This window comes from Equus asinus, chromosome 25 (assembly GCF_041296235.1).
Source record: "Equus asinus isolate D_3611 breed Donkey chromosome 25, EquAss-T2T_v2, whole genome shotgun sequence".
Lineage (NCBI taxonomy): Eukaryota > Metazoa > Chordata > Mammalia > Perissodactyla > Equidae > Equus > Equus asinus.
The window spans coordinates 35,491,416-35,515,387 of NC_091814.1; positions in this window are offsets into that span (position 1 = coordinate 35,491,416).

The following is a 23,972-nucleotide window of genomic DNA, read 5'->3' on the forward strand; positions in this document are numbered from 1 at the left end:
TAGCTTGGTTGTCATTACAACTCTGATTATCCCTGCTGACAAATGAGGAAACCAAAGCTCAGAGAGAGAAAGTAACTTGTTCCCATTTTACAGATGGGAGCTCTGGTGATTAGCCCCAGCGGTATTCCCAGGTGTAGAACCAAGCTCTCCAAGGCCCCTTCTAAGGCACCATGATGTTTTTCAGCATCTCCAAGTCACACATGGGGTCTGAGACCATTTTGGTGCTGTTTGGGGGTTCCCTGTCCCAGCCCCAAAGCGGTCAGTCACAGTGGTCAATCAGTTGTGCTTGCAGGCCACAGTTTGTGCACAGACACAAAGATATCTCATAACCAAAGGCAAAGGGCATGATCCCAGTTGGAAATGACTAACAGGGATCCTTTGCTTCTGAGGCAAGAGCTTGAATCTACAACTAGTTACCGCCAGTTCCACTGGCATGCTGTCTACATAATGCAAACCATGGCATTTGGCAATGGCTCTTAAATTTGGCACACTGTACACTCCTCCTGGACCCACGAGATAACATAACCAAATGTTTTCTGATGCTGTAAGAAATGAGTGTTTTGCAGGTAGGAGGAAATGCAAATATCATCCCTACAGGGGGCTTGCTCCATCCAATCCCAAGGGCAAAATGGCTCACTCCCTCCCAACCCTTCAAAAGGTTAAATGTGAGCAAGGGCCCAGATAAACGGTCACAATGCAAACAAAGTCATGTAAATAAATGCATCTCTGATCTGTGCGGGCTGGGGATGCCAAATATACCATCTGCACCGTTTCTCATGATGAGTTAATTTTTTTTTTCCTGCATGTCCCAAGCAAAGAGAAGATGACCATGTTTATGCAGACCTGGAAATTTTTTTGTAAATTTCAGATCCACAGAGAATCAGTAGCATTTGTGTTTTTCTAGGTTAGGTTGAAGTTGGAAGAAAGAAAGGATCTCAATAGAAAGCAATTGGGCTTATGTGCAGGGCATGAGAGAGTACTTGCAATTTATTGTGATTTTTAGTGGGTTCTAGTTGCATCTGCAGTCTAAGACTCCTCATCATGTCCATTCATTCATTCACTTAGCAAAAGCACTATTTGCATCTAATTACGTTGGGAGCTGTGTTAGGTGTCATGGGTGCAAACATAAGTGAAATGTGATGCTCGACTTGCAGGGACATTCCTTGTGCCACGAGAATTTGCTTGGCACAATTTATGGATAACTTCTTGAAAACCAAAAACTAATAGTCTGTAATCAGAATCACATGTGGAGCTCCTTAAAAATACAAGTGGCCAGGATGTAGTCCTCTAATTACTTATAGATCTAAGGTAGGGCTCAGGTATCTGTATTATTTTTTTAAAACAACAATGAAACTTCTAGGTCAAGGGTCTGCAAACGTTTTCTGTAAAGAGCTGGATAGTAAATATTTTCAGTTTTGTGGATCATATAGTTTTTGTTGCAACTATTCATCCCTGCCATTGTAGCACGAAAGCAGCCATAGACGATACGAGAATAAGAGGCGTGGCTGGGTTCCAATAGAACTTTATTATTACAAAAACAAGCAGCATGCTGCATTTAGCCTGTGGGCTGTAGTTTTCCACCTCTTGTTCTAGATGATTCTTATGGGCGACTAGACTTGAGATCTGCTTGTCTAGAAAATATTGTGACTTTGGAGGGTGTGTGACAGGCCTCACCACAGATATGAAGTACAGTAATACTGCTTTCCCCGTCCGCATTATAGTACAGAAACTGTATTTTATCATTCCTTCAATGCAATCTATGCACGCTTTTTGAATCTGATCAAATACTTTTCAGAGATCCATATTTAAGTGCCATTCTCATTGGAGGTAGGGAGTTTTACTGGATACACAGTCTAAACCAAGAAATCAATCTACAAACTTTCTAAGTTTTTCTGAGGTCAGAAAAAAATGGATATTTCTGTGATTATTAGACATATCACTGCATCTTATGGTCTGCTCTACAAAAAAGAGAAATATATATCTCTTGGAGGAAAGATGTTAAATTTCAAGAGTAGTTCTAAGCTCTTAATTTATATATTATTATATTTTATGGACTTAAGGAAAACAAACCAACTTTTGTCCATAAACTCTGATATTCTTTCAGTTCTAAGATTTTGAAATATATTTAGTGCTTACTGGAGAGAAAATTCACTTCAACCAATATTTATGAAATAACAACTTTGGAGCTAATATTCCATCTCTTGCATGATACACAATTTTTGTGGGAGATGCAACAGAAAATACCTATAGCATAAGTGATAAATGCTATAGTAGGGGAGGCAGAGTTATATGAGTGATTAATTCTTCTTGAGTGGGGATAGGGTGGAGGAGGTGGAAGGAGGAGAGAGCACTAGGGGAGTTCAGGAAGAGCCATAGAGAGAAGTTGGCATCTGAGCTGGGCGCCAAAGGATGAGTAGGAGTTCTCCATGCAGGGAAGGGGCAAAGGAGGAAATGTTCTTTGATCAAGGGCATAGAGTCAGGAAAAGCACATATGTTTAAGGAGTGATGTCTAGGCTACTCTATCTTGAGTGAAAGATGCCTGTGGATAGAGGAAGAAAAGGAGAAGCTACAGCCTGAGGGGTAATCTGGGGTCAGATAGGGAAGGCATGGTTGGTAATACTAAAGCTGTGGGATTTCTGTTAATAGGCTAGGGAATACTGTTTACATTTTAAAGCAAGGAACTGACCTAATCTTCACTAAGTTTTAGAAAAAGTATACTGGGCTAAGAGCAGAGTGGGCCTTGACCCTGTCAAAACGTTCACAATTTGCCCCCAAAACAGGGGTGGTGCAACCTTCCCTCAGGGAGCTAAGCAAACAAATTCCCCAAATGACAGGATCCTGGGAAAGTGCACCCAGGGAACAGGCCCTCAGCACCTCATTCCCTCTAGGAGAGGGCAGGGCACCCACTGGGGCCCGGGGTCCTGCTCTGTCACCTACCTCTCTGACAGCAACGTGTGGAGGAAAAAAACATTACAGAGAAAGGAAAATAAAGAAACCCACAAACTCAAATCTTCCCAATTGTCTGAGAAAAAGACTTTTTAAACACAGACTCCTATGAGAAAGACCAGAGCTGTGGCGCACACTCTTTCTCCATTCAAACCCACTCCCAACCACCTCCACAAATGTCCTCAGTTTGTGGAGTGAACAGCATTCGCCACCAAGGCTTCACCACCAAAAAGCTTCATTGTTCTTCGAGCTTTACGTTTTTAACATCCTCGTTAATGAAACATGCCCTTAGGTTTATGTATGAAGCAAAAGCTTCACTGTCCAGTCCTATCCTAAATACGACATGCTTCTGTTGTCTTGACTCTCTGTCCTGTCCGTGTTCAGCGCCCCGGTGAAGCCGACGTCCCGTCCATTTCCCCACACTACCTTACTGTTCCTTCTGCAGGGCAGCCGCCCCCACCTCTCCGAGGGCCTCAGTTGCCCTCTTTGCACTTCCCTCTCTCTCTAATGCATAGCAGTCACGGGACTTCAAGGAGACCGAGAGGCTGCCCCTCAAGGAGACGCAGGGAACTCTCTGCTGGAAAGGAGGGCCAGGTGAGGGAAGCTCCTGAGCGGAGCACAACCACGGCAGGCAGGCAGGCAGGCACTGAATTAGGGCTTTTAAGGAGATTCTTTCAGGAAGCATTTATTGACTATTTGCTGTGTCTGCTACAAAATCCTAATAAAGCCCAGCAGTGACAAGAATTTGCTCTGCAGCATCTACTGCTCTATCATGGCAACTAAGAGATTTTTCTGAAATCATGTAAAAGGAAGAATAAAAAAACCCTTCCAGGCCATGAAGGAACCATTTCTCCCTCCTCATGGTCAGCAGTGTCCGACCGGGTTGACAGAGGAAAGGCAGTCACCCGGAGAGCAAGCTGCTGGTCTAAGGAGACAGCAAACTGACAGAAGCGCGTGCGCACTTGACTTTATTTCTGGTCATAAAGCAACCAATAAAACAGCAATTTTTTTCATTCTGCTTTCACAATCATCTTTCTTCCCTGTTTCTAAAGTTGATTTGATTCCCATTTAGCTATAAGCCAAACAGAGACCTCAGTCCACTGTTTCTCAGTTCATTTTCCATCATGTAATTTTATTTTAAATTTGTAACCAAAATCCTTCTTTGCTTGTAAATAATTCAGTGCTATTTACACTTATTTAAACAACAAATAAAAAGAGGCCACTAATTATCAATATTGTTTGATTTATACCATTTATGGCAAAAGATCCTATTACTATTGATTTTCATTTTTCATTTTTTTCATTTTTCATTATTTAAACATAGCTTTTAGCTCTTTTTCTTTTGAGGACTAGGTTTTCATAACTGAGCTTTGAAGAAAGAGTGAAAACTCTTTGGATCTAATTAGGGGAAAAAACTGAAATGTTAAGTACTAAGCTGTGGTCCACTATTGCCCTTATCTTTAATAATGGAAATACAGTTTAGAGCACCACGCAAAAGAGCATCCTTATATTTTTAAATTGCAAGTGTCCAATTATGTACAAGGGTCAAGGCAGAATTGATCTGAAGGAGCTCAATTTTAAAATCCCTTTAAAAATCAGGGCAAAGGATGCTGTATTATTAAACTAAAATGTTTAAAAACGAAAAGTATTATGCGTGCCGCATGCTGGAAGATCAGATTTTTATTAATGCAAGTTTTAAATGCTGATTAATCCTCTCGAGAGTCAGTTTCCCAAAGCATTGGACTGTATTCAAGTCTTTTTCAAAACGGCACATCACTTCCATTATTCTGAATATTAATTGAACAACATTATAACTAAGGATACAAAGCAAGATTTAAAACATGATTACAGCTGTCAGTGCTTACATCTAAATAAGTCATTGGAAATTCAAGCTTAGAAGAAAAAAATGTTGAAATCAGTCTTAGAATAGCAAAGCTCTATTTTAGCCTTTTAAAAAAATGAATTTGGTGCTTTAGGACTCAAGAAAGCTTCATTTGTGACTTGGTCTTAATACGTTTATATGGGCAATTCTCGATCAGAAATCAGTTATATTTTTTGACTTGTGATTTGGGACAAGGTCAAGGACAGTTTCTTTGGGGGAGAAGGAGAGGATGAGCCAAAGAATAGCATCAGTTGATAGAATTTTCCCATTTCCTGTTTTATATTTCCATTTCAGTCTCTTGTCTATACTCAAAAATCAAAGAATTAGCCCAATTTAATCAAATAAAATATTATCATGGTTTCAAAAATACTCTTTAAACTCAGAGTCAATCAACTACAAGTAACTAATGACTTATTTTCATGATAACCAATAGTCTAAATTCAACTTCTATTATCTCCCAAATCCAGTTTAGGGGTAGATAAGATCCCCATTTCCCTACCGAAAGCAATGTAAAATATTGGCTCCTATTACAACCTTGGGGAATTTTAGTTTTGTTTTGTTTCCTTAAATGGTTGCTGTGTATTTGAGTGATAGCTCTTTGTTCGAAAGGATGCAAAAGCTACTCTCACATCTAATTCTAGTGAGATAAATGGCATTATGAAGGGAATATTAAAAATTTACAGCCCTCTTTACTAAGTTTATTTGTCAGCCGAACATGCTGAATATTGCATAGCACACACACACAAAAGCATGCCATCCTGATGATGAAAAAGATATGAGGAAATAATGATGCAATGATAACAAGTCGGATGGAGTTTGCATATCTCGGTTGCTGTTTGGCACGTCATTTAATTGTATTGCGCCAAACCGGCAGAATCACACAATATGTTAGTGCAAAGGGTCCACAGTTTAAAGGGAAAATCTAGAAGTGTTAACTATACACTGTCTAATTATACAACTTTACTGTCCCAGAATGTGATTTCAGAAACCATTCCTGACATATGGGAAAAGGGTAGAACAGCTGGTCATTACGGTTTTCTCAAGACTATTTAGCAACACACTTGAATGTAATTAAAGTGAGACACTAAATACTGCACTTGTGGTACAATGTATTTTTAATTTTTATGGCATGTGGTAAAAGTAAATAGATGCAAAGCATTCAAGTTTTTCCATTCGGCATCCAACTTGTCAAAGATGCAGTATCTGTTTGGCTGATTGCAAGCAGGTTCCTGGTGTAACCCATAGACATCCATTTGGGGTGTTTAAGGTGGTCTTGAAGGGAGTGAATTTGACAATACTCAAAGGGATGTGTAATTGGAACTTTCAGACAAAGCATGAGATGAATTCATTCATTTATTTATTCATTCATTCATCAAACACGACCTGGAATTATTTTAGATGATAAAGTCATGACCTCTGCCCTCGAGTCGCTCCCAGCAGAGTGATGAAAGGTGACTAAAAGGTGCACCAAGAAAGGACACTTGGCCAAAACTGGAGATGTCAAGCAAAGCCCCCTGAATAGGAATCATCTTAAGAGGCTAGAAAATGAGGGAGGCAGTGGTGTGGGGTGGAACAGAACAATCCAAGCAGAGGGAACAGCTCACACAAAGGCTTGGAGATGAAAGAGAACATTGTAATATGAATATAATCTTTATATGTATTGAACATTTGCAATGTCCTGGCACTAGGCTAAACCCTTGACATATATTATCTCATTGAATCCTCAGAGAAACCCTATATGGTTAGTATTATTATTATCTACACTTTATAGATGAGGAAACTAACAGGATAGTCCATGGCAAAGCAGTTAGTGGGTGACTAAACCAGGATTCAAACTGAGGTATGTCTGAGTCCCAAATCAAACTTTCTCCATATTGCCCTCCCCAATTGACATGTAAATAGCATGTCTATTTAGTTTTCAAAGAACTTGGTGTATAAGTTAATTAGTCCTTATAAAAACCCTATGATTAAGAGACATGAAAAAACAAGCTACAGATTAGGAGAAAATATTTGAAAATCACCTATCTGATTAAGGATTTGTATCCAAAATATATAAAGAACTCTCAAACTCAACAATAAGAAAATAAATCACCAATTAAGTGAGCAAAAGATTTGAACAGACACTTCACCAAAGAAGAAATATAATGGCAAATAAGCACATGAAAAAATGCTCAATGTCATTAGCCACTAGGGAAATGCAAATTAAAACCACAAAGAAATACCACTACATCCCTATCAGAATGGCTAAAATAACAAAAATAATGACAATAGCAAGTGCTGACAAAAATATGATGCAAGTGGAACTCTCACACACTGCTGGTGGGAATGAAAGACTGCATATCCATTCTGGAAAAGTTTGGCAGTTTCTTATAAAGTTAAGCACACACTTACTATATGACCCAGAAAACCCACTCCTGGGTATTTACCTTAGAGAAATGAAAACCTATGTGAATATTTAGGGCAAGATTATTCATAATCTTCAAAAATTGGAAACAAGGCAAATGTCCTTTAACAAATGAATTGATAAACAAACTGTCTTACGTCCGTACAAAGGAATATTGCTCAGCTATGAAAAGGAATGAGCTCGTGGGACACACACAACATGGATGAATCTCAAAGGCACTATGCCTAAGAAAGAAGCTGGTTTCAAAAGGTTGCACACCATATGATATTCTGAAAAAGGAAACCTGATAGAGATGGTTGCCATGGGTTACAGGTGGGAGGATGTTTTGACTACAAAGGGGCAGTGGGAAGGAACTCTTAGGGTGAGGGAACTCTTCTGTATCTGATTGTGGTGGTGGTTACATGAACATTTGCATTGTTAAGTCTCATAGAACTACACGCCAAAAAATAAAGTTAATTTTACTGCAGATAAATTAAAAAATAAAAACCCTAATAGGTAGATGTTTTTAGTTTAGGTTCCCCAAAAAGCAAACCCCGAGTTAAAAGGAGGCTAGGAATTTATTTGCAAAGTGACTCCAAGACTTAGAAGAGAAGAAATGGGGAAAGTGAGACAGAGGAAGGAGAAAAGTCAAAAAAGGTGCATTAATGAGTGGGTTTCCACTGTGAGCACCTTCTGCGAATCTTCTGGGAAATCACGTGGAGTTTGTCTCAGAATCACTCTCCCTGTAGGCATCTTTCATTTGGTTGAGGCTGAGGTTGCCCCTAGGAGCATGAACTCTTATGCTTCTAGGGTTTTTTTACAAGTGTCTTTGAAAGCCCTCAGGCAAAGAAGAGGAAAAACCCATGTCCTTGAAGTGGGAGGATATCAACTATCTATTGCCGCTGCTGGTGAACTCAGGTGGCTGAGGCCTATGGGAAGGCAATCAGCAGCTTCTGCTAACAAGGGAGTAATGGATACTCTACGCATTTGGTTTTGTAATAAAGTGGGAAAAATTTGCCAAACAATTAAAATAAATCTAGGCATTGCTGATAATAAGAACTTAAATCATCAGGGAAAATACTTACAGCATGCTAGCTACCACACTACGCTTGCCAGACTTCTTCACATTCTACCATATACTTCTTCCAACAGCCCTAGAGATAAACATCAATATCGCCATTTCCCAAGTAAGGAAACTGAGGCTCCAAGCAGTTAAGTAGCAATTAAGTACGCACAAAGCTAAGGAGTCCTAAGATCAACTTAGAAGCCCATAGTTTTTCCATCATGCTTGGTTAGTGACTACGTTGATTTCTCTTGCTGCATAGCATTACAGAATATATAGTAATTCTGAGAAAATAGTGCATAGCATGGGAAATCAGGAATTGTGATTAAAAAGCCAGATCTAATCACTCTAGGGCTGGGGCCCTACTTATGGGAATGCTCAGGCCTTCTCTTTCTGGCTATCTACAGGTATTTCATTGCTCATTAGAATCTTCAATAGATAGTGGCTGAGAAAAAAAAAAGAAGATATGAAACTCAAATCAATTCATTTTACTCCTTACACAAACGTCTAGAAAATATCAAAACTTTCGCTAATAAACTCTGAAAATTGGCCATGGATAATAATTATCTTAGCTGCTGCTGTCTTCTCTTTAGCATAAATAACCAAACTGATGCTCTTGCTGTAAACATTGATCCTGTAGCATTCTTAATAGCACTGTGGAACTATATCTTTCATTTTTCTTCCTGCTTCTTAATGGGCAGTCCTTCAACTCTGAAGATGACTTTGCAGCAAAAGGACATGAACTGGGAGTTGTTTTCCACTGTAGGAAGAATAGGATTGGAGAATCATCCACATTCTCTCACTCTCCCAATCTCTATTGTCATCATAGTAGCTGGACACAGTTAAAGGATATAGACTTTTGGCCAAAGAACAAAGGAAAGCTAACTGACCCACGTGGGCATTGAACCTCTGACCTCATTAGCATTGTTTTTTCACCACCTCTGCTAACAGACAGCCCAATTATGAACACTGAATCAAACAGGGAAGTCACCTCTTCACCTGGAGCCAAGAAAAGCCTATGATTGCTGGTTGTTAAGAAGAGAATGCTTCTCCAGTCAAATAACCAAGTATGAATATCCAAAAATGATTTCTAAGAATCTCCCCTCCTTGCATGGCTCAGCCTAACAAGAATTGCTATCAATGTGGTTTCCAGTCTTGGAGGTGATAAAGGCTTTGGGATCTTCACCCTGGGATGGATGTGTTGGAATGTGCTGGAATGCACCTTCTCACAAAGGCTCTCAGGTCTGAGCCAACTTGAATCTTCTGCAGTTGTGATCCCCCATCCCTAGCCCCCTCTTTGAAACCCTTCCACGCTGTCGGTCCTGACACTTGAAGCTCTGCCTATGAACAGAACACTTCTTTGGAGCGTCCACTGAGGGTTCTATGGCAGAGACAGATCCACAGAGGGATTTAGAATTGAAATGACTCTTGTTACTCTATAACACAGTATAGAGGTTCTTCAAAGTGGTTCTTAAACTGTTAAGTAGAACTTCCTTGTTCTGAAAGGTAGCGAATTTATATGATTTGTGTCTCTGTGTGCATGAGTATATGTGTGTATATAATTGTTTAGGATTTTTTAAAAAACTTAAGTTGAATTATATCTAATTAGTTGTATTCCACTTTTTGAAAACTGAAGTTATTTCAATAAGCTCCTGGGATGCAGCAACTAAGGTGGTCAGTCAAGGCATGATGCTAATAAAATCAAAGAAGATGTCTCAATTCCCAGATTAGTTGTAGGGATTCTCGATAGCCACAGGCCACAACCCTAGGCAGGGCCAACCAGCTCACACATGGTGTGATTTACATAATGAGGACAAGGAGAGAGAGAGCATGGACAGTTCACTGTAGAAACATCTTCTCTACTGGAAAAAACAAAAATCTAATTCCGATGGCTGTGGTTTAGCTTTACATTGTCCTCATATAGTAAAGGCAGCACTAATTAATGAATGAGAAGACACATGCCCAGGAGCTAGAGCTGACCCATCCAAAGGTGAATCACAGTTCCAGACTCCAAACTCTGGGCGTATTTCAGAATATATTTTACTCTATAGAAGATTTTTTAATCCTATGGATTTAGCTACTAACCTTTCCTTTCCCACTGTTCTTCTCTGCCTAGGACGAGACAACAACGAAGCTTCCCCCAACCTCCCACCAAGCACACGTATACAATTTACAGCCATGAGTCAATTCTGACTCAATTTGATAAGCATTGCAAGTGTCCCAACATCCCGTTCTCCTCTACTTCCAAGCAGGAAGGAAGTATGTAAGGAACACTACATAGCCCTGCCCTTTGAACTTAGGTGTGCCCATGTGAGTAGTTTGGGCCAACGAAATGCGAGCAGACGAGTCCAAAACATTTAACGGCTTATATTTACCTCTCTAGACTTTGTGGCAAGAAACCCAGAGGCAAACCGGAGCCTCCTGGTGAGATCTTAGCACCAGAAATGATGGCACCTCATCAGTCTGGGATCCTAAGTGATGTCTATGAGGAGCAGAGCTGCCCTGGACCCTGCACCACCACTTCTGGATGGTAGGGTAAGCAGCAAATCAACCTTTGTTGTTCTAAGTCACAGACAGTTTGGGGTTGTTTCTTTCCACACTCCATCCTGACTGCCTCACCAGAGAAGAAAGTATTTTAGTATCTCAGACTATCAGACAGTGGGAATCAGGTATCTAAAGTCTTGGCAAGAGTCCTGGGAACCTAAGTTCTCATTAAGGCACTCCCTACAATACGGGTCTTGACTATGTAACTGGGTTCATGCCTCAGATTCCCCTCTGAGTAGGGGTTTGACCCTACTCTAGCCTAGTGCTCTCCAGCCCTCCATAACAACACCATCAATGTAGCTTTAAGTAGGTCCTGCCTCCACCTGTTCTCTGACACCATTGCCTGCCACCTGGCTTGAGTTTAGACCCCCATCTGAACCTCTCCTGGTTTGCCTCACTCCCTGTCACATCTTCATCGTGCTGCTCTCCTGAGTTCAGACATAGGCTTCTCCTCTCCCTGCCTGTCCTTTCACTTCACGTTTCAGTCGTCAAGTTGCCAATGTACCTCATGCTAAACCCACTTGAGTTTTGATGACACTTGCTCCTCTCATGTCCCAGGATATAGTTAAGTTATATATAAGAGTCAAGAGCAACCTGAAAAGGATGAAGTTCAGAGCAAGTCCCTCTCTTACAGTAGAGCAGGCAGGGACCAGATTCAACAACAGGCCTGAAAGAAGTTGAATCCAATAGGTAGAGTGTGGACTTAGGTGGAAATTAGGCAAAAGATTGGTGTCAAGAGACTTAATATGGCGTAAAAAGGGAAGCTTTACTGGAAAATCCAGGTGAGGTCAATACCACGAGGCCCAGAGAGGCAGGCAGAATCATAAAAATGTAGAAGGCAGTACAAACCCTCAAAAGGACAGATCCTGTCACCTCACCCCATTAGAATGGCTATTATTAAAAAGATAAGAAATAACAAGTATTGGAGAGGATGTAGAGAAAAGAGAACCCTCCTACACTACTGGAAGGAATGTAAATTGGTGTAGCCACTATGGAAAACTGTATGGAGATTCCTCGAAAAATTAAAAATGGAGCTACTATATAATCCAGCTATTTCACTTCTGGGTATTTATCCAAAGAACCCAAAAACACTAATTCAAAAAGTTATGTGTACCCCATATTCATTGCAGCATTATTCACAATAGCCAAGACTTGGAATTAACCTAAGTGCCTATCAACAGATGAATGGATAAAGAAGATATGAGATCTGTACAATGGAATACTACTTAGCCATAAAAAAGGATTAAATCTTGCCATTTGCAACAACATAGATGGAACTTGAGGATATTATGCTAAGTGAAATAAGTCAGAGAGAAAATGTCAAATACTGTATGATTTCACTCATGTGGAAGATAAAAAAACAACAAAAAAACACATAGATACAGGTTGGGAGAGCAAAAGGAGCAAGGGGAGACATTTGTAACATGATGGATAGAAACTAAACTTCTGGTCGTGAACATGATATAGTCTATACCGAAGTTGAAATATAATGATGTATACCTGAAATTTATATAATGTTATACATCAATGTTAACTCAATTAAAAAAAAAAAACAAGACAGATCTTGGAGTATTGGTTGCATTCCTGAGACAGAGAACTCAACAGGATCCAGCTCTCAGACCCAGGGAAAATGTGGAGCCTAAGTCTCAGAAAAAAGACCAAAGTCAACTATTCAGCTTTCTAACCTAAGGTCTGGGGGATTTGAACCACAAACAACTGTTGTAGTTGCTTAAATTTTTCATGGGTAAACTTAAGGTTTGTCCTGAAGTTCCAGAGAGGGATATGCCTATAAGAGGGGCTAAGGGCACTTGACATGAGGCAAAGAGGCTGAGAACCAAGCAGGATCTGACAGTCTTCACAGGCGAAGTACATTGGCAGCATGATCAGACCAGTGTGCAAAGCAGGGAATCCAAACTTCCAAACGGAAACAATTTGATGGGACAACCAAGAATTGACGGTCTTGCATAAATGTTGACAAGTGTTTTGATGCATAGAACCTTTCTGGATTGGGTAGAAGGGGTGATAAGTGCGGACTTTAGTGTATCCTCAGCCCGCAGGGTATGTGTGGGGTAGGGCTTCTAGCTTAGATGATTTTGACTGAGGGACAAGGAAAGAATAACTCCATCAGACAGTGCTTACCAAGAACTAGCTGTGTGCCTACCAAAAGTATAGGAAGATAACCCTTCCTTAAAGAGCCTTTATTTTTAGGGCAAAAACAGTTAATGCACATGAAACACTGTGCAAGCACCATTAAACCACAGGGACTTTAGGGTCAACTTGCATTGATGTGCCTCTAGATATGATAGGATTGCAGAGAAGAGAAAGATTAATCTCTGGGGAAAATCAAAGAATTTGCACAAAGAAGGTAGGATTATATGTGGAACTTAACGGAAGGGTAGAAATTGGATAGACCTAAAGCTAGAGCAAATCTGACGAGAGAAAAAGAATGAGCAAAGGCCTTGAAGTAAGGAGCGAGAGCTGTGTTAGACAGTAAGAGGCCAGCTGATGTGAGAATACGGATGTTGATCAGTAAAAATAATTTGAGGAAGGTGGGTCATCTAGCATGTAGTGAAACTTGGCAAGCAGAATAGTTAAAACTTGCTGGGGTAGAAATTAGAAATCCATAGTGCGATTGACAGAGAAGACTGAGAGTTCTCAAAGGAAAGGAAGTAGCTGTGAACCGGGCACCTTGGACCACAGTCAGGAGAGACCTTGGGCAAGTAACCGCCCTGCTCTGAGAGCTCGCCAGCCAAGCAGTGTTCTGGCTTTTGACATCTTGTGACTGTGAATGACTCACACAGTACTAAGAAATAAATGTCTGCTCAATGTCTCATCTCAACTTAGATACCAGCCTCCCAAAGATGCTAAGCAACTCCAGAGGCCACTCTGCCTGGGGACTGAGAACAGACGTGAGTTTGCAGCATTTTAACCCACGGTCCCTCCATACTAGAATCAGAGCCTTAGCAGAAATTAGCACCATTCCTGCTGAGCCCTCTCCAGCCTCTCCATAACATTACCACGCACGTAGCTGCAGGTATAGTGTCCTGTTACCTGTACTCTGATACCGTTCCATGGAATAAGCCAAGTGACTGTGTCCCAATATTGGGGCTGTGACAGATTGGAAACAGACATTGTCATCCCATTAATGACGGGCCCCTATTCCTGGACACCTACAAAATTCATCTTTCCATCCTTGTTTGGAGCCCCAGGGAACACCAGGTCCTCCTTTTGCTTCCTGTTTTCAGAGGCCAGGCAGGAGGGCTCAAAAACAGCCTGTAGGCCAGAGTTAAACAGGCCCTGGAAACTTTCCAAGAGGGACTCTGCCTCAATTTGTTGCTAAATTCTTGTCTGTTGATTTAAGAGTCTGTGGTCTCCAAAACATATAAATCTAAGTCCTAGAATTCACTGTCTATTTATATGATAAACATCATCTAATTCAGCTTAAGAGTTATAGTGCAATATCAACCAGTCACTTGGCTATTTAGTCTTTATCAATTTGCAAATATCTGAACATTTTTAGGAAATGTTTTTAATCCAAATTTTTCTGCAAATTGGTGAAGCAGAAATCCCAGACTGTGGTGGCAGATGGTGGACAAAGGGACCAAAAGGCTCAGAGAACTGAGCATGAAAGAATGGCTCTACTAGGTGTGGCGGATGCTGTGATGCACCTCCCAGATCCTCTTTAGGAGCCACAGGCTTATTCCCCAGCTGACTGGAGGACTCTCAGCTGATTGCCCTCAGCTGTCTGCTTTCTCTTGAACTGTCCTCAAACAGAGGGGCCTTTTCCAGGGCCACAGTCCCTTCCCAGCAGTGTCTGCATACAGTGATTGTTTGAGGTAGGAGTGTAAATGTCTGGCCCCCTCACTCCAACTCAGGACAACGCAGAAGGGCTGGCTCAGCCTCAGAGCCCCAAGAGGAGACAGTTGAGGACTGCTTGGAAACTGTGTTAGAGGCCAACTTCTCCCTTTGCCTCCTTTCTCCCAGCTGCTGATCCCAAGAGCATCCCAAATAAACTTCCAATGCACTAAACTCCATCTCAGGACCAGAGTTAGAGTCTGCTTCCTGAGGATGCCAACTTCCAACACCAGGTAGATGTAAAACATCTAGTCAATGGGAGAACCCAGAGCATGCTCAATTTACCAAAACAATAAGGAATACATTAGTGAGAGAGGCACTAGCACCACTGAGAAACTTAGTAGTGACTGTCCTCTGTTGATCAGAGGAGATGATAGGAATTGCTGTTACAAAACTGGGCTCCCTGACAACAGTGGGGATAATCGAATGGCTGTACAATAGAAGTCAAGTAGTCACACGTAACTGTCAGAAGCAAGATGGGTACAATTATAATAGTGAGCATCCTGGGCCGGCCCCAAGGCTGAGGGGTTCAATTCACACGCTCTGGTTCGGCCGCCTGGGGTTCCCTGTTCAGATCCTGGGCGCATGTACACACTGCTCATCAAGCCATGCTGTGGCAGCATCCCACATAGAAGAACTAGAATGACCTACAACTAGGATGTACAACTATGTACTGGGGCTTTGGGGAGAAAAAAAATAAAGAGGAAGATTGGCAGAGATGTTAGCTCAGGGCCAATCTTCCTCACCAAAAACATAATGAGCATCTAGGTCAGCAAGGCAACAAGAGAAGGAGAGCTATGAGATTATTTAGAACATAGTGTTCCTAGGGGCATTCTATATGAGCAGCCAGCAGGGTACTGCTTAGTTTATACAACCAAAGGAATCAAGGATGGATAATCAAGAGGTTGAGGGCAGCTGCCTCAGTAAAAGTTGTGATTGCTTGCCCAGTTTCTGGACCTGAACCCATCACCTGAAGGAGAGGCCAGGTCCCATGAGCAAGGACCCTGCAACACCATATGTCAAAGGTTTGCAATAATTATTCCACCAGTCCTTCCCCTAAAGGTACCTATGGCCATTGATTCAGGTAATCATACACTAGGGAAAGGGGAATACCCAGATATTTGATGCACAAATTTGTTACACAGGTTCTGAGGTGATCTTGACACTTTGGGCCCAAAGTGTCATCATGGCCCCAAGTGGGATCATATGGCGGCCAGGTAATAAATGGAGCCCTTGTCAATTCTGGGTCACTGAGTCAATGGATCCACCCTGTGGTCATTTGTTTATTTCTTTGACTGTTGATTGTATAATAGGAATGGACACACTTGGTAGTTGGAAGAACCCCTATATAGGCTCCTTGGCCTATGGAGTAAGAGCTATTGTAGTATGGAAGGCCATGTGGAAGGCTCTAAAACTATCCTCATCCCAGACCCAGATACTAAATAAAAGATAATATGGCTTTCTATGGGGTAATGATGAAGGTTAAAGCCACTCCTAAAACCCACGGTGCTCATAATATCCCAATTTAATTCTCCAATATGACCCCTAGGAAAAAACAGAGGGATCATGTTGGATAATATGAACTCCTGCAAACTCAACCAAGTCATAAACCCAAATGAACTGTTACACTAGATGTGGTATCCTTCTAGAGATTAACACAGCTTCAGGTACATGGTATAGGGGCATTGACCTTACGAATCAACTCTTCTATCTCTGTCAGAAAGGAGAATTAGAAGCAATTAAAATTCAAATGGAATTGATAACAGTATACGGTCTTGCCCCAAGGTGAAATGAACACTCCCATCCTTGTCTCAATAGAGTCTGAAGAGACCAGGACCATCTGGGCAGTGCATAGAACATTTATATTCACTATATCCATAATATCTTGCTAATCTACCTGGATGAGCAAAAACTAGCAAGGACATTAGAGGCTTTGTGGAAAATATATATACATATCCATATCCAGATGGTGGAATAGAAACCTTATGTCAGTATTAAATGGTCTGAGGCATACCAAGACATCCCACTGCCTCACCCCCACCATGGCGATGTTATTGTACCTCATACCTCACAAAGCCATAAAGAAAGAACAATGCTTGGTAGGCCTCTTTAGGTTCCTAACTTGAGAATATACATGAAAGGCTGTCCGCTTTGAGTGGGGCTCAGAGAAGGAAAGGACTCTGCAGCAGGTTCAGACTACGGTATAAACAGTCTGCCACTTGATCTATGCAACTTGTTGGATCTTATGGTACAAAAAGATGTTGTGCAGAGTGTATGGCAAACTGCAACAAAAGAATCAGAATGCAGAACCCTAGGTTCTGGAGCAAGGCTATGTCATCTGCAACAGAGAACTAAATACCATGCTACTGGACCCTGGTTAGAGATGGAGTATCTGACTATAAGACATCAAGTGACCACACAGCCAGAGCTACCCACCATGGGGTAAGTTTTATAAGACTCACTATGTCATAAGTTTGGGCAGGCACAAAAGCCATCAGCTGTAAGATGGAAGTAGTACAGCCAGGATCAGACATGAGCAGAGCCAGAGGGCACAAACTGCAGAAGCTGGTGTCCCAGAAGCCTGTGTCATCCACCACTGTTGCATTTGCCCTCAGCTCATGTCTATAACTACATGGGAGGCCCCTTATGACCAACTGATGGATGAGGGAAAAGGCCAAACTTGGTTTATGGATGGCTCAGTCCATGGGTGCTAGCTGAAAATGAACTCCTGCTGAATTACAGCCCCATTCAGTGGTGGCCTGAATCAATGAGGGGAAATCTTCCCAATAGGTAAAGCTTTAGGTGGTATATCTGACCATACACTGTGTATGAAAAAAGAAGTTAGCTGAGGTAAGAACATATCTAGACTCATGCGTAGCAGTAAATGGCTTAGCTGGACAGGGACCTAGAAAGAAGAAGTTTGGAAGATCAGGGACAAGAAAATCTGAGAAAGAAGCATGTTGATGGATCTACAGGAGCAGGCATGAAACATGAACTCTTTCTATAGAGTGTTAATGCCCATCAGAAAGTGATCACCATGGAATAAATAGCCAACTAAATAACCAACTAAACATAATTACTAGGCCAGTCAATGTCAGCCAGCCTCTGTCACTAGTCACCCTAATCCCGGTGTGATAGGTTCATGAATGGGATAGCCATTGTGAGAGGAATAGAGGCCATGCATGTGCCCCATGGACTCCAACTCACCAAAGCCAACTTAGTTATTGTCACTGTCAAACGTCGAATATGATGCTCACAAAGACCAGTGCTGAGTCCCCTACAAGGCACCATTCCTGAAGGAAACCAACCAGCCACTTGGTGGTAAATTGATCAAACTGGATCCCTTTCACCCTGAATGGGGCAGCAATTGTTGACCTAAATCAACATATATCCTGCTTGCAAGGCTTTGCCAAGCTTGACTAAAGATGTTTAATCTACTGACATCCACTTAATGTGTCACTTAATTATCCACTGAATATGCCTGTTACTATCCACTTAATATTCCACTTAATATCACCTCTAACTAAGGGACTCACTTTAGAGAAAATGAGGTGTAGCAGTAGGCACACCACCAAAGGATCCATTGGTCATTGGTCCTATTAAATATCACAAGACACAGAATCTCTAGACCTGATAAAGCAATGAAATGTTTGTTGGAGGGCACAGCTGATGTGCTCGCTTAGAGATGATACCTGCAAGAATGGGGCACTATCCTCCAGAATGAGATATACACCTTAAATCAACAACCATTATGTGGTGCTGTGCTCTGATAGGGAGAATTCATGGGAATGGAGACCAAGAAGTAGAAGTAAGAGTGGCTCTGCTCACCATCACTCCCAGTGGCCCACCCCAGAAATTTGAGTTTCCCATCCCCACAACTTTAGACTGTATGGGTCTAGAGATCCTAGTTCCCAGAGAAGGGATGCTTTCATTAAGAACACAGTAAGAATCTCATGTAACTTTAATCTACAGCTGCCACCTGGTCACTTTGTGATCCTTGTACCCAGAGACAAGCAGGCAGGGAAAGGAGTCACTCTACTGGTAGGGGTAATCAACCCCGATCACGAGGAGGAGGTAGAGTTCTTACAATGGAGGCAGGAAAGAATAGGTTTGGCACCCAGCCTATCTACCGGAACACTTTTTCATACTCTCCTGCCTAATTTTATGGCAAATAGACAAGTACAGCAGTCATAGTCTGAGGAGGACATCGTCTGAAAAGGACATGTCAGGAATCGGAATCTGGCTCATTCCATCAGGTAAGCCACCTACTTAGGCAACTGAGGGCAGGGGTGCTGATGTTAAGGGAAAATATGAAACAGGAAGTGGATGATGGAGATGATGAGTATCAGTTGTGGTCTCAAGACCATCTGTACCATAGGAACTGTAGTTAGTCCCATTAATCTTAATCTCGTAAATTTTCCCAGTCAAAGAGACCATCCAGAATCCTGGAGGAACTATTCCAAGATTGGGTAAATTTACTAGACAGATGAAGTGTATTTGAGTGGCTCAAGGAGTGGACTATAATATTTGCCATGGTGTGCCACTCAGCCCTTCACACACACACACATGTCTGCACTCAAAGAACATAACACTTTTCCTCTAGCAATGGTGAGTTGGCGCCTGACGGTTTAGAGCCGGGTTCCTCTCTGGGAATTGCCCTCAACCGAAGGGAGCCTCCTTGCTGAGGATATGCCCTTCACCAGGGGCAGCCCTCATCTATAGCCAAGAGCTGCCATAGAGACTGGCTTATGCTGAATTCCACCAGCTCCCCAGAACCAGGAATTCCAAATTTCTGGCATACTTGCCTCAATTCGGGACAACTCTGAAGGGCTGCCCTGACTCTAGAGCTCACAGTGAGGTTGGTCAAGCCTCTGTTGTAACTGCGTCACAATTCCACTTACCCCTCTGCCCAATCCTGCTTCCCTTGGTCCCTTCTAGGATGTTTCTGAGAGTACTCCCCAGTAAACTACATACACAAAATCTCTGCCTCGGAGTCTGTGTCCTAGAGAATCCCATCTAAAAAAGCCAAGGAGCAAGTACTAGAGATGCAAACGTAAAACATCTGGACAATCAGGACAGGATCTAGGCCTGGTTCTGGATAGCTAGATACTACGCCGTTTGTCTTCAGAAGTGGATCAGCCCTCTCCCTGCTTAGGGCCAGAGATGAGGTCAGGTGGGCCTGACCTACTCACGTGATAATCATGTAGATTATCCATTGATTCTGAGCAATGTCCAATGATACCCAATAATATCCGATAATGATCACATAGAATCACAAGGCCTCAAGGAATCCATACGCAACTGAATTTCCCTAAAGTAGAAGATTCTTGGGATTAATTTCTTGGGAGCTTTGGAGGCAGCCCTAAAGGTCACAGCATCAGGGACAACCTAGCAATCAGACATTCAGAGGTATGAACAAAACAGTGTCCCTCTCCATTCAGAGATCCTCTCAACAAGCACATCTGGGTAGAGAAAAGCAGTGCTTCCTCACAGGTGTGTCACAACACACCCAGGTGCCATGAATGGGTTGTGGGTGTTCTGGGAGATACTGCTCTCTGAGCCGGTAGGGCTGGGTGTGGTCTGGGGCAGCCAGAGAGCCTTCCAGCAGAAATCAGCACCCTCCAGACCTCCTCAGAAAGTCTTCCTAAAGAAGCAAGACCTGATGCTGCTTCCCTCATGAAAAACTCAGGAAGCATCTGAGTGGAAGAATGAAGGGAACAGGAAGCCAAGTGTGTCCTATGAAGACCTGGTTTTGAGGTTTGCCAACTTACACATACCTTCTAGTGGCCATATTAGAAGGGATCAGTGTATGAATAGATTTTATTTAGATTTTCCTAAATAATTCTCCATAGAGCTGTGTTGTTTATCCTGTGGCCCCAGGGGCCAATTAAATTGGCCATCAAATCTTACTATAAAGAAAAATTAAAAGCGAACAAACAAAACAAAATAGAAACAAACTCACAGATACAAAGAACAAACTGATGGTTGCCAGAGTGGTGGGGGGTAGGGGGGTGGGCAAAACAGGTGAGGGAATTAAGAGGTACAAACTTCCAGTTATAAAATAAATAAGTCACAGGGATGTAATGTACAGCATAGGGAATATTGTCAATAATATTGTAATAATTTTGTATGGTGACCAACGGTTACTAGACTTATGGAGGTGATCACTTCTTAATGTATATAAATGTCAAATCACTAGGTTGTACACCTGAAACTAATATAACAGTGTATGTCAATTATACGTCAATAAAAGAAAGTTCACCTGAAAGTGTGTCACCTGGGTAAGCAACTACCCTTGAAGGAGAAGTGCTGAGTCAATTTAGATCTGGTTCCCACTCAGGTAGGCATTGTCCCTTCCTGGGGTGAAGAGCTGTTTAGATGTTGCCCAAGAAAACATCTTCTTTGCTTGTACTACTTGTCCTTGAAGGTATAACCAACATGCTTTTGAATCTTCCCAGGCATGCTTCTCCCCACCCTCTCTTGATGGCACCGTATACTTTCATCTTAGAAAGAAATGCTGGTTTTCTTCTTTCTCTTTATTTGCTGCAGGGCAGTGTCAGACAGGGTGTCTATCCAGGTAGCCAGATTCAAGGACACTGTAGGGGAGAGGCGTTGTCTCTGGCAGAAAGCCAGGCCTACTAGGCTTGAGTCTACCTGGGCCCTCCATCATGGCCTTGGGCAGGCCGCTTGACCTGGTCCTCAGAGGGATTCAGCTCGTAATGTGGAGCTGCTGGCGGTTTAGGGTAAGCGACTGTGACGCACAAGGAGAAAAGAAGCCCTGCAATTACCAAGACCTGCTGCTGTGACAGGCTAACGCTGAACCCCTCTAGCTCACCTCAGCCCAGGAAGTTTCTCAACTCTTGGGAGAGAAGTTTTCTCTGGTGTTTGAGTCAGAAGCAAATTCAGGTTCCAAAGCAAAGTTACACCGGGTCCTTCAGGCTCGCCAGCATTGGCTCTGAGAGCAAAGCACGGGCTGTTCAGCGTTTTCACCTCAAAAACAGTGCTGGTGGTTTGTCTTCGTGCTGCTGGGTGGCAGGCCGAGCAGAGAGCAGGATGCTGAAGGGTCTTTTGTGTTTATCACCTCTTGTTTTTTGTGATAACTTTACGTAGTCTTTCTCAGCTACTGAACTCACACAGATCATGGCAAGGTCTCTTTGCTTCTCCTCTTTTCCTTTGTAACAGCAAACAGATTCTCCTGAGACTGGAAACATTTGTTTTCTCAGCCCACTAACTCCAACTACAGTACATTTCCTCCTTATCATCACTATTTAGGCTGTAATTATTCCAGTCTACTAACTCCCACAGAGGTTGGGGATAGCTGTGGCTAAATTGCATAAATCACTGATTTTTGGTCCTTCATTGTCATTGATAAACTCAGGACATGGGAGTCCCCAGAGGTCCAGCTCCTCAAATTTGATGAACATTTATGTTTATGATCCAAGGACAGAAAGGGAAGCTGTTGGCAAGGACCTTGCCATGAAGATCAGAAATTTCATTTAAATCCATTGTGACTGCAGGTTCTATTTATTCTCTTGTTGTAAAATGGCTAATAATAAGCTAATTTGGGTAAGTTATGAGAATGGCATCTACAACAATGAAGAAACGAAATTCTAATCAGGCACAAACCACCTATTCCCAAAACTCCAGATCACCGTATCTCGAGCTACCCTCCTGTTTGACTCCACAGGGAATAGAAGGGAATTGACCTAAAAGACAGTTGCTAAAAATATCCCATCCCTAAAATATTTTCACTTAACCTCACCTACCAAAGCTGTGTTTCATTGAATGGCCAGTGAACCTCAGCAACTGGTGGTGGCAACATGGGGACAAGAGAAGACCTTTAGAGCGTGCTCTCAGCCTTAATTAAAAATCGCACTGGCTTGCAGGCCTACATGAACTTGTAGGACTGATTAAGCTACGTCAGATTAGATTTGCACATGGAGAGCCACCAAAATGAGCAGCTCTGCTCTTCAACAGTCATCTTCATCATCAGCCAGTCAAGACACACAAATTGCATTGAAGCCCTGGATACCCAGAACAAGATCAAAAGCTGCATAAGAACACTGATGCTGTAGAATTATTTATCCTGCAGAAAGCTACACATTTTCCTTCTATATCTTAAGTGAACTTATGCATCAGAAATTGTGGTGTAGCGGCAGAGCCTGGACTGTTACTTGGCTTTGAGTTGGTAATCCATAGCGGGAAGAAAGTGGCCTATGGTGCCCCTGCAGGGCTCCATGGAAGTCATTTACATATGATCTTTAGAAGTATTCCTCTTTTGCCAGCCCTCAGGGATGTCACAGATGGCAAACAAGGAAGGCTCCCTGAACCCCAACATCTGGTCAAATGGTTCCACATAAGGAAGGAAACTTAAGTCTTTTTTATTAGAGTAGGTTAGACACAATTCCAGAACCTCCATCCCCTCTGCTTCTGGAGGAATTATCTTAAAGTTTTAGACAGATTTTGAAAACATTCAAAACCCAAGAATAGCTGTCTCAGTCTGAAGAACTTATTAACACAGAGATTTACATATTTGCATCTAGTTGATAAGAGAAGAAACTTTGGGGGAGGACAAAAAGAAATTCAATGAAGAGAAAAGGGAGTGAATAACTAAATAGTTCAAGCCAGAGTTTTATTTCCCATGCTGTTCCTCCGCTTTCTAAACCAAGGCTTTTACGCATTGGGTCTATTGATAAGAACTGGTTAAAAAATAAGGGAGAAGAGAGCCTTAAATAAATTGTAAAGCTAATGGAGATGCAGGGAAAGAGCCTTCTCCCAAGTGCACAGCTTGCTGCTCCACATATAGTATCTTGAAAAATCTTTACTGCCTTCAAAGATACAGCCCTTGGCACCGAGCACCATGCCTCCAAGTTTAGAATGTGGACCTCCATATTTATGTTCCCCAGATGGTGGAATTTATAAATGCACCATGGGGTGCTATTGAAATTAATAATTTAATTCATTTCCGTGATTGTGCAGTGATTGCTAGTCATTATGGCAATAGCAATGAGCAGAGTCTCTCAGTACTGGGATGGAGCTGAAGGGTAATCTCAGTGAGAGTAATTCCTCTGTCATCCTGTTTCAAAGGCAGTCAATCCCTTCTGAATGGGGAATAGCCAAAACTTTCTGGAATGAAAATCAAGGCAGTATCAACCTAGTTAGATGATGATGGCTTCAATTTATGTGATTTCAAAAGTTTGAAGTCAGCCCTCTAAGGAACACTGAAATGATTTATGATTGTTTAGCTTGGAGAAAGAACAGATAAGAAGAGACCCAATCACCGTCTCCAAATGTACAAA